This window comes from Schistocerca americana, chromosome 1, assembly GCF_021461395.2.
Source record: "Schistocerca americana isolate TAMUIC-IGC-003095 chromosome 1, iqSchAmer2.1, whole genome shotgun sequence".
In the NCBI taxonomy this organism is placed as follows: domain Eukaryota; kingdom Metazoa; phylum Arthropoda; class Insecta; order Orthoptera; family Acrididae; genus Schistocerca; species Schistocerca americana.
The window spans coordinates 395,423,073-395,440,706 of NC_060119.1; the positions used below are offsets into that span (position 1 = coordinate 395,423,073).

The following is a 17,634-nucleotide window of genomic DNA, read 5'->3' on the forward strand; positions in this document are numbered from 1 at the left end:
TTGAAGGAGATAACATGAAATTGTAAATAAATGTTTTTTCCAGCATCAGTCCGGTTTTTTTCTAGCCGCACCTCGTAAAATAGCATCAAATTTCTCATTACTTTACAAATGAATTTATGGATAAATTTTTGACGTTATGCATACAAACGAGGAAAACTCTGGTAAAGATTTGGGATTACGTTTAGGGTTTTTGGAAGTCGCTAAGTCCTCTCATTAATAAACACTGCATGAATATGATATATGTAATTTGCGATCGGTTTTGAGCAAAAATTATTTCTTTGCGCACCTCAAAGCTTATGACGCCAAATCTTCTTTACTACACTATGTGATCAAAAGTATCCGGACACCTGGCTTAAAATGACTTACAAGTCCATCGGTAACGCTGGAATTCCATATGGTGTAGTTCCACCCTTAGCCTTGATAACAGCTTCCATTCTCGCAGGCATACATTCAATCAGGTGCTGGAAGGTTTCTTGCGGAATGGCAGCCCATTCTTCAAGAAGTGCTGCACTGAGGAGAGGTATCGATGTCGGTCGGTGAGACCTGGCACGAAGTCGGCGTTCCAAAACATCCCAAAGGTGTTCTGTACGATTCAGGTCAGAACTCTGTGCAGGTCAGTCCATTACAGGGATGTTGTTGTCATGTAACCACTCCGCCACAGGCCTTGCATTATGAACAGGTGCTCGATCGTGCTGAAAGATGCAATCGTAATCTCCGAACTGCTCGTCAGAAATGGGAAGTAAGGAGGTGCTTAAAACATCAATGTAGGCCTGTTCTACATTAGTGTCACGCAAAACAACAAGGGGTGCAACCCCTCTCCTTTAAAAACACCACCGCGTCCGAATTTTACTGTTGGCACTATACCCTCTAGCAAATGACGTTCACCGGGCATTCACCATAACGACAACCTGCCATCGGATCGGCACATCGTGTACCGTGATTCGTCAATCCACACAATGTTTTTCCACTGTTCAATCGTCCAATGTTTACGCTCCTCACCCCAAGTGAGGTGTCGTTTAGCATTTACCGGCGTGATGTGTGGCTTATGAGCTGCCGCTCGACCATGATATCCAAGTTTTCTGACCTCCCGCTTAATTGTTATAGTACTTGAAGTGGATCCTGATGTAGTCTGGAATTCTTGCATGATGGTCTGTATAGATGTGTGCCTATTACACATTACGACCCTCTTCAACTGTCAACAGTCTTTGTCAGTGCCGGCCGCGGTGGTCTCGCGGTTCTAGGCGCGCAGTCCGGAACCGTGCGACTGCTACGGTCGCAGGTTCGAATCCTGCCTCGGGCATGGATGTGTGTGATGTCCTTAGGTTAGTTAGGTTTAAGTAGTTCTAAGTTCTAGGGGACTGATGACCACAGCTGTTAAGTCCCATAGTGCTCAGAGCTATTTGAACCATTTTCTTTGTCAGTCAACAGATGCAGTCAGCTTCAAATGGTTCAAATGGCTCTGAGCACTATGGGACTCAACTGCTGTGGTCATAAGTCCCCTAGAACTTAAAACTACTTAAACCTAACTAACCTAAGGACAGCACACAACACCCAGCCATCACGAGGCAGAGAAAATCCCTGACCCCGCCGGGAATCGAACCCGGGAACCCGGGCGTGGGAAGCGAGAACGCTACCGCACGACCACGAGATGCGGGCTGCAGTCAGCTTGTACGCTTTTGTGCTATACGTGTCAGTTCACGTTTCCACTTCACTATCACATCGGAAACAGTGGCTCTAGGGATGTTTATGAGTGTGTACGTCGCGTACAGACGTATGAACACAAGTGACACCCAATCACCTGACCACGTTCGAAGTCCGTGAGTTCTGCGGATAACCCATTCTGCTCTCTCACGATGTCTAATGACTACTGAGGTCGCTGATATGGAGTACCTGGCAGTAAGTGGCCGCACAATTAACTCAATATGAAAAACGTATGTTTTTATGGGTGTCCGGATACTTTTGATCACATAGTGTATGTGTCGTACAATGATATAATTTCGCAGGTTCATGAATCCTGAAAGTATCCAAAATGTATAGCGAATAAAGTTATCAGAATATGGGAATACATTTAAACGCCGTGCCTTTTCGGTGGTTTTACTGCATGAACAGTGAAAATGTAGTAAGCGATAAAATTATTTTCTTTCCTTATTTTATGGCGGGCGTCAGCGACAAAAGGATTCGAAATGGTTTTCTGTTACGTATAAAGTTTGTTGCAAGTCCCTGCGTGTTTTTGCTCTCAAGCACTAGATGGGTAATGGTCAGCGTATTTGACCGCATCAAGTTACGCTATCTCTAGACCTGCACAGTTTCTAAAAAACTAAACCCCGCCAGAGTAGACCATGAAGGTCTAACGGTACCAACGGCCGCCGTGTCATCCTCAGCCCACAGGCATCACTGGATGCGGTCAGCACACCGCTCTCCCAGCCGTATGTCAGTTTACGAGACTGGAGCCGCTACTTCTCAATCAAGTAGCTTCTCGGTTTGCCTCATGAGGGCAAAGTGCACCCCGCTTGCCATCAGCGCTGGGCAGTCCGAATGGTCAGTCTTCGAAGTGCTAGCCCAGCCCGTCAGCGCCTAACTTCGGTGGTATATCTCTTGATAACTAGCTTATGACAACATTTAAATTTCTTAATTTAGCCATAAATTACATGAAACATTGACAGCCTTGTATCTGTTGGTCCTGGAAGCCGTTAGATATGCAACCTGTGACAGAATGAAAGGCCATGAGCCTGAGTAGCCCTCTACAGTAGAAGACACTGCAAAAATGTCCCTGAAAGTAGCAGTGCGCTGGACGCAGCAGCTTCACGAGTCTACACGAACCAATCTGGTAACGATTAAGTACTGCCAGAGTTCGATAGACGGCTATTGTTCTCGCCTGCAGCCGTTGATGTCTGGTAGTTGAATGCCAGCAACAACGCTGGGATCAGCTTACGCCGACTCAACTGTAGTAATGTAGGTATGAGTATTCAGTATACTCTATGCGTATTCTGATATTTATCGTTTTCCATTTCTTTCTTGAATTACTTTTACTCTCGATCATACTAATTTTGTCAGAGTAGTAGAGACCTGAACACGTTTACACTGAGCATTTTCGTCGTGTATCATTCCCTCTAGAGAGATATCGACGATGGAAGGTTAGTACTGTCATCTGCTGAGGACTGTCACAAACTTCACGACACAAGTTGAGTAAACGTCTTAACGTGAACAGCGTGAGTGTTTCCTCTTCTTCTTCTTCCTCTTTTTACAATGAGGGTAAATTTAGTTACTCAAATATCGAAGCTACTGGGGAGCACACATTCCACACTACCGGCCATTAAAATTGCTACACCAAGACACCAAGAAGAATGCAGGTGATAAACAGGTTTTCGTTGGACAAATATATTATACTAGAACTTACGTGTGGTTACATTTCCACACAGTTTGGGTGCATAGATCCTGAGAAATCAGTACCCAGAACAACCACCTCTAAACTTAATAACGATCTTGATACGCCTGGGCATTGAGTCAAACAGAGCTTGGTTGGCGTGTACAGGTACAGCTGCCCATGCAGCTTCAACAAGATACCACAGTTCATCAAGAGTAGTGACTGGCGTATTGTGACGATCCAGTTGCTCGGCCACCATTGACCACACGTTTTCAATTGGTGAGAGATCTGGAGAATGTGCTGACCAGGGCAGCAGTCGAACATTTTTTGTATCCAGAAAGACCCGTACAGGACCTGCAACATGCAGTCGTTCATTATCCTGCTGAAATGTAGGGTTTCGCAGGGATCGAATGAAGGGTAGAGTCACGGGTCATAACACAGCTGAAATGTAACATCCACTGTTCAAAGTGCCGTCAATGCGAACAAGAGGCGACTGAGACGTGTAACCAATGGCACCCCATACCATCACGCCGGGTGATAAGCCAGTATGGCGATGACGAATACACGCTTCCAATGTGCTTTCACCGCGATGTCGCCAAACACGGATGCGACCATCATGATGCTGTAAACAGAACCTGGATTCAACCGATAAAATGACGTTTTGCCATTCGTGCACCCAGGTTCGTCGCTGAGTAGACCATCGCAGGCGCTCCTGTCTGTGATGCAGCGTCAAGGGTAACCGCATCCATAGTCTCCGAGCTGATATTCCATGCTGCTGCAAACGTCATCGAACTGTTCGTGCAGATGGTTGTTGTCTTGCAAACGTCCCTATCTGTTGACTCAGGGATCGAGACGTGGCTGCACGATCCGTCACAGTCATGCGGATAAGATGCCTGTCATCTCGACTGTTAGTGATACGAGGCCGTTGGGATCCAGCACGGCGTTCCTTATTACCCTCCTGAACCCACCGATTCCATATTCTGCTAACAGTCATTGGATCTCGACCAACGTGAGCAACAATGTCGCGAAACGATAAACCGCAATCGCGATTGGCTACGATCCGACCTTAATCGAAGTCCGAAACGTGATGGTACGCATTTCTCCTCCTTACCCGAGGCACCACAAAAACGTTTCACCAGGCAACGCCGGTCAACTGCTGTTTGTGTATAAGAAATCGGTTGAATTTTTCCTCATGTCAGCACGTTGTAGGTGTCGCCACCGGTGCCAACCTTGTGTGAATGCACTGAAAAGCTAATCATCCGCATATCACAGCATCTGCTTCCTGTCGGTTAAATTTCACGTCTGTTGCTCGTCATCTTCATTGTGTAGAAATTTTAATGGCTAGTAGAGTAGAATTGAGAACAGGTAAAGGTACGTGCCTTCACAAGAGATGATTATGCTTTACAAGTTACATTTGTACTATACGAAAACCGGGAAGTTAGTATTCAAATTTCGAAACCTATTCGGATATTGCGATGGGACACTTTTACGTAGTTCTATTTGGGCACGTTTACACACTGTTTTGCATTGCCATCGTAACTCATACTCTAGACAAGCAGCGTTAAGACAACAACAGTTGGAAGGGCAATAGTAATAATAATAAAAGAGAACAAGAGGGCACAGGAGAATGATAGTTAAAAGTTGCTCAAAAAAGTTTTTTGAACCTGATGAATCTCAGGCAGAAAGAATTTAGTACATGAGAGCAAGGACTGATAAGGGCACGAAACTGCTAAAACCAAGAAAGAGGGAAAAACATGTGTATAGGACTACTACTGATATCGTAAGTGCCCAGCCGAAAGGTAGGTTTCTGCGCGGTAACTCTCCATGCTCTCCTGTCTTCTGCCACCCTCTTCAGGTCTCCGTTATTCGTGGTTCCCTGTATGTCGTCTATCATCCTGCACGTCCTATAATTCTCCCATCACAAACTAGTCCTTCCATAGAGTCTGCTAGCAAGTACTGCCGTCTCAACGGATGGCCCATCCAATTATTCTGGGCTCCAAGACGACTGTGCCACAGGAAACACATTGTGTTTTGCCTGCGTAAACTGCAGCTCGTACATTGATTGTGAATAGGCCCTTACATAAAAATCAAACTTTTATTCAGGCCGTAAACGGCGAAAGTTCGCCAAAATATTTCCTTACCCCCTGTAAAACTGTTGTCTTGTTAACTGGCGTAAGTAAAACTCTAATCTTGTTTACTGATAAACATAGTTTGGAAAGTTTAGTTGCGTGTTTTTTTTCGTTGCTTGTTATTTGTTCTATGATACACGTAAACGTATCCGCATCGTTGCATAAACATTGGGTTAATTTACGCACTCGGCTCGAGCCTATATAAAATAATTTTGAACTCTTAAATGTTGAGTTTAAAATATATATACCAAGTCCGTTGGGCACATTTAAGCACTCAGCTTGAGCCTATATAAAATAAGTTTGAACTCTTAAATGTTGAGTTTGAAATATACATACCAAGTCATACTTTAATAACCATGTTATACACTACGCAACTTTAAGCACGATAAATCTAACCAAAAGGTTTTAAAAACCTCGAAAAGAAATCCGCGTAAATGTACCGCTGAATTCCCCGATTTCTTCTTTGGAGTGTAATCTGCATTTGTTTTAATTTGCGGAGAAACCAAAGTTAATCCTGAAAGTGGTGAAAACAGAATGATGATCTGTTCCCGAAATATAGTAGTTTTGCGTATTGTGTTTGCATAATCACGCGCCTTTGCATACAAACAGCTTGTTTTGGGAGAACTTGGTTACAGAGTATAACCTGAAGCTGTGCAGAGAGATGACAACCGGGCTATTGGACGTCCTCTTGGGAGTTCCATGTTTCTTACCCCAGATGTCGCGACGCATCACAAAATGTGGCCAGAAAATATACAACGGGTTAGACGTCTTCCATTAAGTGTTCACTAAGGTACACGGTTGGCGATAGCACACAGTAGAGGAACTGACGTCTTTGAGAGAGAAGATACGGTTAGAGGACAGGTCGGCTGATGGTGTAGGTGTATTCTGAAATATTCGCGGTGCAGTTTTCGCGTCATGGTCGTTTTCTGGTCTTCGATGTTCATTAAATCAAGTCGGACTTGAACAGTAATTGATATCCATAATTTTGATATCCAGTAATACCGGTGGCAGACTGTCTCTTTAAGCAGAAACTTGTATGTTCAGCTAAGGAAGTCTCCCTGCAGGAGAGAACACAACAACCCGTTCCTGCCTGCATGGTGAGCTTATTAACCAACTTTCTCGTAACTGCCACTAAGCTTCTCACTGCTTGCATCAAAAGTTTAAACACTGTGTCAATAATGTATCCTCTTAGTACTCTGTTGTGAATAAATCTATCTGGATTGCTTAAACGTATTTTCTTTATTTCTTAAACAACATAAAGAGTGAGAGGCTTTTGATATAGAACATCAAGCTACAAGAATTGAATACATATATCCATCCTTTCATTTTTTGTAACTTGATGTTATGTAACAGACGCCCTTTACTGCATAGCGGTCTACACGTGAGACAAACCGCAAAACCGCTGTGTGCTTCCTGCATGATTTTTTTCCTTTAATGAAAAAACTGAATCCATTCGCTTCTGAGGTTACTGGACCCTATTGACAGTCAATTTTGAGAAAAAAAGTTATTTTACAAGGAAAAAAATGATTCGGCACATTTTTGGCACACATTATTACTACTTTACTCATGCTGTCGAATACCCGCCAGGTTAGCCGAGAGCGCTACTGCGCTGCTTCCTGGACTGGGGTAGGAGCGCCGGCCCCTGATCGAATCCGCCCGCCGGATTACCGATAAGGGACGGCCGGTGTGTCGGCCAGCCTGGATGTGGTTTTTAGGCGGTTTTCCACATCCCCCTAGGTGAATACCTGGCTGGTCCTCCCGTCCCGCCTCATATACATAGCTCACAGACATTTGACACATAACCGCTCTTTTCCATGATTTTCTCTAGACGCAGACAGATGGGGTACTCTGATTCCGTCCCTGGGGGGTACGGGGTGGCGGCAGGAAGGGCATCCGGCCACCCCTTCAAATTAACATGCCACATCCGATTTAACCACGCCAACCCCGCGCAAAATGCGGGACAAAGGTGCAAGCGATAGATAGAAACTCATGCCGTCGAATGGTAGAAACAGTTTCTGTCCTTATTCACCCACAAATAAACTTTACTCTTCACACACTCGACAAAGCAAATATCAACTTTTGCATTATGACAATTTGCGCTTCTGTAGATCTCCCCGCATATGTAAGTCTCCGACATTGGTTTATTTGTGTGTGAACAAGGACAGAAATTGGTTCAAAATTTTCCATACTGCACAAGTAAATGAGTATTGATAGACATCTTGTGCCACTGGACAGCATGAGCAGTTATGTCGCATAGTAACGCAGCGCTAAAGAAACACCGAACTGCTTGACTTGTACCTTGTATGCAAGGTGTATCAGAAATGCGACAGCCATTCTTTTATAACATTTCAGAAAATAGGTTTTACCTTCAAAATTTTATTTTCAGTATGGTGTAGTAGCTCCAAAAGGCAATACGTATATCTTTTCCACTAAAAGAGAAATGTTCATGCAGTAAGGGGTTAATGTTAACTTGCAGATATTTGATGATTGCGGTAGCCGAAATGGCGTAGTTAATAAAGAAACTTATTAAGCATTGGATGATTTTATTCACAAAATTTTCGCAGAGATCGCTGGCTCATGCGGGTTATGTATTTCCTTTAGTAATTCTTAGTACTTTGCTGATGCAACAAATGCAGGAACAACTTCCTCTTTATTTGGTTCTTTTTCACTAGAAACTCTATATTTTAGCATGTACTGCCCTGTTCGTGTCTTTGTGAGAGTAGCTGGTTTTTTTTTCTTAAAGTATTGGTAAATAATGGAAGTGTTCCTTCTAGTACTGGCCAGGGCTAAAATAACCTATGAAACACAATACTCAGAGGACGAGTTCGGTCATTTAAGAACTATTTTCCCAAGGAACAGCTACTCTTGCCAACAGGGCACTGCAACGTTACAGATCTGGAGCTTGAGTTAAAACAGATCCAACTACAGGGAAAGATTTACTCCCATTAGTAAAAACAATCACATATTGCATCAGCAGAGCACTAAGAAGACACGGTACTGACACAATCGTTAAACCTCGGAGATAGGTGCGCGAATATTTGAACACTGCGAAGGATCTACGACTGCCGCTTGTCACAGTAGGGGTGTAGAAAATCTCTTGCACACACGGTCAACTGTTCATACAAACTGCGTGAACATGAGCTTAAGGACTAACAGAGCAACTGTCGTGTGGAAAACGTATTTTGGCTGTAACGGATTATGTGCTACGACCAGGTACCGCCAGATTCGTTTCGTCGATGATATAATGTCGAATCATTGCTACGCTAGCACGTATAGCATGGCTGGCCACGGCGTACAAACCACACACGAGCTGTACGTGCGGGCCGAAGGTTGGCCTATTCCGGCTTTGCTCAGTACTTCCCGGAGGCACCCACTTCAGTGCGACATTTGATTTAATATTGTGTTACGGCATTTTACAGTTGGCGCAATTTCCTTCAGTTTGGGAGTATCGTGATGTCAGCGCTGTTTACCCTTCGCTGTTTGTTCGTGGTATGAAAGTCGTTCACAGGTCCAGAGTGTGACGGTACAAACCCCCGTTACTAGATGTATATTTCTAGTATGCAAGGATTGCTTTGTGGAGAGCGAGCGCGTTACATGGTGCGCGATTCGAGGAAGCGCGTGGCGCGTCCGCGCGAGATTTGCAACGGTCGTTGGGATGGTCTCCGCCACCGGGCGGCCACGTGGCCTACACCTTGGGGCATTGTTTGGTTTTTAGCGCATTACGCGAAAACTATGTAACTTACGGTGAAGAGCGATGCGGTAGTGGATTGTGGTCATCAATATGCACCTTCTGAAAGATCGATCTTTTTTTCAAGTCACGGGACGCAAAAGTTATAGTAACCTCAAATCGGTTAATATCACGAATACTGAAAGATTAATAAAACTAGTAAATAACAACTTACAGGGGTGAGCGAGCACTCATTAAAAACCTTTCGTCATAGCGGATCGAGTGTCGTAGTCACATGTTAAGGTTCATAAATAATTAAGCCCGTAAAGAGCAATAAACAAAGTTTGAGGGAAAATTGTTTATAAAATTCAATAGAAAATCATCACGTAAAGAATGGCACTATATAATATCTTGGGTGGCATCACACGTATTTTAAACTAGTTAAGTTATACTCTACACTTACCTTGCAATAGTTTTCATTGTTTGCAAACTATTATTAATATTTATCGCCCATAATTAATTAATTATTATAGATATGAAGATTTTGAGCAGCGCAGTGTGTAGTTCGCTATAGATCACGTCTAAAAACGGTGCTATATACAGGTCTGTGTTAAAACTTCACAGCACAGATGTAAACAAACAAATTTGCGCTAAGTGGCGAAATTTTGCAAAAACTAAAACTTGATTTACAGGCGATAGAATAATCCTAGAAATTAATCTAACATAGTAGATGAGATGTACTTTTTAGCGCGGTTCCGATGGTGTACTTATTTCTGTCGAGGGATGTATGTATCAAAATTTGTAACTTTAACTGGTGAGATCGGTACTTGCATAACCAGGGAGAGGTTGACGTCCGAGCCTATATAAGAGAGCGGCCATCTTAGCCAGGGGTCAGTCGGAGGGTGGGTGGCGAGCAAGCCCCACTTGAGGGCGGCCCATCTGGTCGTTTGAGAATTTCTTCTCGCGCCGATTTATTTCGACAAAGAGTATTGTTTATTAGTGCAAGTGTGCAAGCATATATGTGGGGAACTGGAAGTGCTACGATTATTTGTGTGAGTGCGAATTACGAGGTATACATCGGCGTAAGGGAACATATGGCGATCTGAGATTTCGCGCCAAAACTGCTAGAACAAAGAGAACAGTGGGACTTGTGGTTCTGTTCGAATTATTTGAATGATTTTCGTTTATAGCAGCCTACATTACTGCTATTGGGGGCTCGGAGTCAAATTATTATTAAAGTAAAACTGTAAACCTTTTCACCAGTGCTAATTTCATTGTGTGAAAGAAAAGAACAACACCAATAAATAGTGATTGAACTGTGTCTTGAAAAACTGAATTTAGTATAATAATCGCCTAATTCTTGTTCTATAGCATAAACTGTACTTATGTCTGAGTTAATAATTAATTCAAAAACTGTAAGTAATGCGCTTGACTGCAATACTCTCTTTCAAATTCTAAAGGTGGCAGGGATAAAATACAGGGAGCGAAAGGCTGTTTACAATTTGTGCAGAAACCAGGTAGCAGTTATAAGAGTCGAGGGGCATGAAAGGGAAGCAGTGGTTGGGAAGGGAGTGAGACAGGGTTGTAGCCTCTCCCAGATGTTATTCAATCTGTATATTGAGCAAGCAGTAAAGGAAACAAAAGAAAAATTTGGGGTAGGTATTAAAATCCAGGGAGAAGAAATAAAAACTTTGAAGTTCGCCGATGACATTGTAATTCTGTCAGAGACAGAAAAGGACTTGGAAGAGCAGTTGAACTGAATGCGTAGTGTCTTGAAAGGAGGACATAAGATGAACATCAACAAAAGCAAAACAAGGATAATGGAATGTAGTCGAATTAAGTCGGGTGATGCTGAGGGAATTAGATTAGGAAATGAGACACTTAAAGTAGTAAAGGAGTTTTGCTATTTGGGGAGCAAAATAACTGATGATGGTCGAAGTAGAGAGGATATAAAATGTAGACTGGCAATGGCGAGGAAAGCGTTTCTGAAGACGAGAAATTTGTTAACATCGAGTATAGATTTAAGTGTCAGGAAGTCCTTTCTGAAAGTATTTGTATGGAGTGTAGCCATGTATGCAAGTGAAACATGGACGATAAATAGTTTAGACAAGAAGAGTATAGAAGCTTTCGAAATGTGGTGCTACAGAAGAACGCTGAAGATTAGATGGGTAGATCACATAACTAATGAGGAGGTATTGAATAGAATTGGGGAGAAGAGGAGTTTGTGGCACACTTTACCAGAAGAAGGGATCGGTTGGTAGGACATGTTCTGAGGCATCAAGGGATCACCAATGTGATATTGGAGGACTGGGTGGAGGGTAAAAATCGTAGAGGGAGACAAAGAGACTAAGCAGATTCAGAAGGATTTAGAATGTAGTACGTACTTCGAGATGAAGAAGCTTGCACAGGATAGAGTAGCATGGAGAACTGCATCAAACCAGTCTCAGGGCTGAAGACCACAACAACAACAGTCTTACGACGTCCGCCCCGAGCTGAAGCAACGAACAAAATCGAACAAAACGAGGAAAAAAAAAGTGTGGAAATCATCCCCTGAGACTTACGCGAGAGCAAAAGTTTGCAATAACATTTTTTAACCAACATTTGTATATGCACATTCGTGTGAACTCTGCAACCGCACTTCTTTATATACCGCCCCGTCGCAAGGTCCAGTGGCTGGTTGCACAAAAAGATGCAGTGAAGAGGTCTATCGGCAGAAGCCTATAAAACTGAATGACGGAAGAGAGAGATTAGAATTCTATCTATTATGCAGTCACGTAATCGACGGATACTGCAAATTTACAACGCAATGACATTACTATACCGTGATAAAATAATTTAAAGTTTTGGAACGCAGCACATTACTGAGGTCGTTGTGTGCAATAACCTACTCTGAGATGAAGAGGTTGTCGAGGAAGATGAATTCGTGGCGGATAGCATCGTGCGTGTCAGAAGACTGATGACGCAAAAATGGGACAAAATGTGAGCAGACTGTTTCAGGGTGTTAAGACATGGCGTCATGGGAAGTTATCAAGAGAGCTGCTTTTGCTCCGCAAGCTTTTCTCGCCTGTACTGGACGAGCACACATGCCGCTTCTTTGCGCTATCAAATTTTGCTTCATCGCCACGCTTTCTTCTCACATAACATCCTGTGACTTCTTCCTCATTCCCAGGCAGGCATTTTGGGAATGACAGGATGATTTCGGAGGTGGGCCGTTTCCTGCAGAGCTATAGTGCGGACTTCATCAAGGCCTCTCGAAGTCATCAGTCGCTGGAAAATACGCATCGCATTGAAGCAGGACTACGACCAAGGTTTAGAGTAACAGTTAGGGTTTTCCAAGGCGGTGTCCCTCGAACTTAAGTTTTAGCAATGTAACATCACACCTGCCAAGCACAGGTGCTACTAGATATTGCGGGTGCAGCCCGTCGCTCTTCGTCCTTCCCCCTTCCTCTTTCTGCTCCCCACCCCTTCCCTCCTAGGCGTCCCGCGGAACTGGCTGAGCACAGCGGCGCTGAATCTTAGAGCGCGGCGCCTGGATTGGCGCCCAACCAGATGAATACAGCAGGCAATCGGCGGCAATCTGTCAGAGGAAATAGAGGGCCCCGATTAGCCGCGGCCATCGATCCGCCTGCAGCCTCGCTCGCAGCTGTGGCCCGCCCCTGCTTGCCACCCCGTCAGCTAATGACTCAGGTGACCGCGCTGCTCGTAATTAACCAACTTGGCTTCTTCCCGCTGAGTCAGGGAGCGTCTCCTTGCGCCTTGCGAAGACCCAGCGAGGCCTCAGCGTTCGGTTCAAGACGGATTGACTCTGCTTTGTAACTACCATGTTCTGTCAACCATCCTCTCACCAAATCGGGTTTCCTTCGCTTACTTCTGCGTTTTGACTTAGCATGTTACGAGATCATAAAAAAATTTGCAAGCCTTTTTTGTTATACCAATGCAGATCCTAACGGGTTTACTTTTCACGACAGAGCATTTAAGAATTTTGTTGATAAGAGTCAATTTTATTTTTCAAAGAAAAGTATACAACTTCGTCATAAATACTGGAAACACTGCTGTGATGTGAATTCATAGGTTTTCGCCGCATAATACACTGGCGGAACAAAAGTCATGGGATACCTCCCAAATCGAGTCGGCCCTCGTTTTGCCAGGCAGCTCGACGTGGCGTGCACTCAACAAGTCGTTGGAAGTCCCCGGCAGAAATATTGAGCCCCGTTGCCTCTATAGCCGCCAATTACTTCGAATTGTTTCAGGTGGAGGATTTTGTGAATCGACTGGCCTCTCGATTCAAAATACACTACTGGCCATTAAAATTGCTACACCAAGAAGAAATGCAGATGATGCATTGGATAAATATATTATGCTAGAAATTACATGTGATTACATTTTCGCCGGCTGAAGTGGCCGAGCGGTTCTACACGCTACAGTCTGGAACCGCGCGACCGCTACAGTAGCAGTTTCGTATTCTGCCTCGGGCATGGATGTGTGTGATGTCCTTAGGTTAGTTAGGTTTAAGTAGTTCTAAGTTCTAGGGGACTGATGACCTCAGAAGTTAAGTCCCACAGTGCTCAGAGCCATTGGAACCATTTTGATTACATTTTCACGCAATGTGGGTGCATAGATCCTCAGAAATCAATACCCACACCAACCACCTCTGGCCGTAATAACGGCATTGATAAGCCTGGGCATTGAGTCAAACAGAGATTGGATGGCGTGTACAGCTACAGCTGCCCATGCAGCTTCAACACCATACCACAGTTCATCAAGGGTAGTGAATGGCGTATTGTGAAGAGCCAGTTGCTCGGCCACCATTGACCAGACGTTTCCATTTGGTGAGATATCTGGACAATGTGCTGGTCAGGGCAGCAGTCCAACATTTTCTGTATCCAGAAAGGACCGTACAGGACCCGCAACATGCGGTCGTGCATTATCCTGCTGAAATGTAGGGTTTCGCAGGGATCGAATGAAGGGTAGAGCCTCGGGTCGTAGCACATCTCAAATGTAGCTTCCACTGTTCAAAGTGCCGTCAGTGTGAACAAGAGGTGACCGAGACGTGTAACCAATGGCACTTCATACCATCACGCCGGGTGATACGCCAGTATGGCGATGACGAATACACGCTTCCAATGGGCGTTCACCGCGATGTCGCCAAACACGGATGCGACCATCATGATGCTGTAAACAGAGCCTGGATTCATCCGAATAAATGACGTTTTGCCATTCGTTCACCCAGGTTCGTCGTTGAGTACACCATCGCAGGCGCTCCTGTCTGTGATGGAGCGTCATGGGTAACCGCAGCCATGGTCTCCGAGCCAATAGTACCATTTTGCTGCAAACGACGTCGAACTGTTCGTGCAGATGGTTGTTGTCATGCAAACGTCCCCATCAGTTGACTCAAGCACCGAGACGTGGCTGCACGATCCGTTACAGCCATGCGGATAAGATGCCTGTCATCTCGACTGCTAGTGATACGAGGCCGTTGGGATCCAGCACGGCGTTCCGTATTACCCTCCTAAACCCACCGAATCCATATTCTGCTAGCAGTCATTGGATCTCGACCAACACGAGCAGCACTGTCGGGATACGATAAACTGCAATCGCGATAGGCTACAATTCGACCTTTATCAACGTCGGAAACGTGATGGAACGCATTTGTGCTCCTTACACGAGGCATCACAACAACGCTTCACCAGGCAACGCCGGTCAGCTGCTGTCTGTGTATGAGAAATCGGTTGGAAACTTTCCTCATGTCAGCACGTTGTAAGTGTCGCCACCGGCGTCCACCTTGTGTGAATGCTCTGAAATCATTTGCATATCACAGCATCTTCTTCCTGTTGGTTAAATTTCAGGTCTGTAGCACGTCACCTTCGTGGTGTAGCAATTTTAATGGCTAGCAGTGTATGTTCGATAGGATTCATGTCAGGCGATCTGGGTGGCCAAACCACTCGGTCGAGTTGCCCACAAACCCGCGACAGGGCGCCTTCTTGTTTGGGAACATTAACTCTACTAATGGCTGCATATGGTCTCCAAGCAGCCGAACATAACGGTTTCCGGCCAATGATCGGACCTTCTCAGTGCCTTGTTGACATCTTGGGTCCATGACTTCATAAGATCTGTGTCACACTCAAACCCTACCGTCAGTTCTTACTAACAGAGATCTGGACTCATCTGATCAGGCCACGGTTTTCCAGTCGTCTACGGTCCAACCTTCATGGTCACGAGCCCAAGTGAGGCGCTGTAGGCGATGTCGTGCCGTGTCCCATATGGAATTCTGTGGTTTTTTCGAGCACTGTTGTTTGTCTGTCAGCACTGATAGCTGACAGGAAGTATCAACAAACACATAAGCGCCGCCCGAACAGGCCACGAAGGTCCAACGGTGCCGACCGTCCGCCATGTCTCCTCTGCCCTTAGGCGTCACCTCATGCGGATACGGAGGGTCATGTGGTCAGCACACCGCTCTCCCGGCCGTTGTCAGTTTTCGTGACCGGTGCCGCTACTCCTCAGTCAAAAAGCTCCTCAATTGGCCTCGTAAGGGCTCAGTGCATCCCCCTTGCCGACAGCACTTGCCGGATCCGGGCAGTAACCCATCCAAGTGCTAACCATGCCCTACAGCGCTTAATTTTGGCGATCCGGCAGTAACCGGTGTTCCCATTGCTGCAAGGCACCTATTACTGATTACCTAATACTGATCATTACTAAGAGGCGTGTCTAGCCTTCGGCTTTATTACGGCATGAACTCTGCTGGGAGCACTTTCAATGAGATGTCTGATTCTGGAATAATGGCAGCCCATTGTTTCACAAGATACGAAACCAGAGAAGATAGTGACGTTAGATCCTGAGGTCTGGAGCTGAGCATAAGATCTAACTCATTCCGAAAGTGTTTCGTGGTTTCAAGTCGGGTCTCTGGTCAGATCAGTTGATTTCAGGAATGTTTTTGTCCACAATCCATTGCCTCACAGATATTGCTTTACAACAGAATGCACTATGACACTGATATAATCATCGTCTCTGAATTTTTCCTTTGCTATATACAGCAATAAGGGGAACACACGCAAAACGTCAGAAACATTCGAATGTAATGACAGTGCCTCCGTCGTACTTCACTGTTGGCACTACACTTAATTGCAAGTAACATACTCGAAGCTGTCACCAAAGTCAAGCCCTTGCATTGGATTGATCTACATCTACATCTACAGCCATACACCGCAAGCCACCTGACGGTGTGTGGCGGAGGCTACTTTGAGTACCTCTATCGGTTCTCCCTTCTATTCCAGTCTCGTATTCTTCATGGAACGATTGTCGGTATGCCTCGGTGTGGGCTCTAATCTCTCTGGTTTTATCCTCATGGTCTCTTCGCGAGATATACATAGGAATGAGCAATATACTGCTTGACTCCTCGGTGAAGGTATGTTCTCGAAACTTCAACAAAAGCCCGTACCAAGCTACTGGGCGTCTCTCCTGCTGAGTCTTCCACTGGAGTTTATCTATCATCTCCATAACGCTCTCGCGATTACTAAATGATCCTGTAACGAAGCGCGCTGCTCTCCGTTGGATCTTCTCTATATCTTCTATCAACCCTATCTGGTACGGATCCCACGTTGGTGAGCAATATTCAAGCAGTGGGCGAACAAATGTACTGTAACCTACTTCCTTTGTTTTCGGATTGCATTTCCTTGCGTGTCATCCTCGTGCAGGTGCCATGCTAATCTTCTCTGTATCGTTCCAGTTTTAGTATATGTGCCGCCGAAGCGAGTACACTCGTGATGCAGCGTGTAGTGTGATTAATTACTTGAAGTCACTCGTTTCCAGCCAACCACTGTCCTCCCGAGCCGCTCTTAACCTCTCCTCAAGCGTCGCTCAGCATTGCCTACAGAAATGTGTGACTTATGAGGAACCACTTGACCTTTGTACCTCCCTCTTCTTGATTCCTTGCAGACAGTCATTTTAAAAGCTGAGCTTCTGGTAGCACTTCTGAAGTCACGAGTGATTCCTTTGGTTGGTTTCATACTACAGGAGATCAACCATTTGGTAACGTTGTGGTTGTTCCTTCATGTTTCCACCAACAGTCGACTTCGGTTGAAATTTCCCTGACAGGTCTTACTCAGGTGACATCCAATGGCTAATCCATGTCCGAAAGTATTGAGCTCTCCTGATCGATCCGATCTGCTGTTACTGCTTCTCCTCCTGTACTGGCAGGGCTATCTCTCGTAACGTGTAGTGGTCAATTCCCATCACATAAGGATGTTCGATCAAGTAGTGTATTTACATAATGTTGATAGGCTGTCGTCTAATTTTTAGCGAATTTTGTAGCGATTGCTAGTTTGCTCTGTGCAAATAATAGAGGCACTCACTTGAGAAATAATCTTGCTTCTCTATGCTGTTTTGTTCTCATAGTGACGCTGCTACACTGCTCAGTATCTTGCCTGGCCCTAATAACGCTAGGCTCAACGTGTGAATAATTAAGTAGCTCAAAATCA

The 17,634-nt window shown here is 44.9% G+C and overlaps 1 non-coding gene across 1 annotated transcript; it reads right to left on the bottom strand.

The window, feature by feature from the left end:
- Positions 1 to 16,806: 16,806 nt before the first annotated feature.
- Positions 16,807 to 16,913, bottom strand: LOC124554915. The gene has a single exon (XR_006968492.1). It is a non-coding gene; the product is annotated as a U6 spliceosomal RNA (small nuclear RNA).
- Between the last annotated feature and the right edge of the window lie 721 nt (positions 16,914 to 17,634).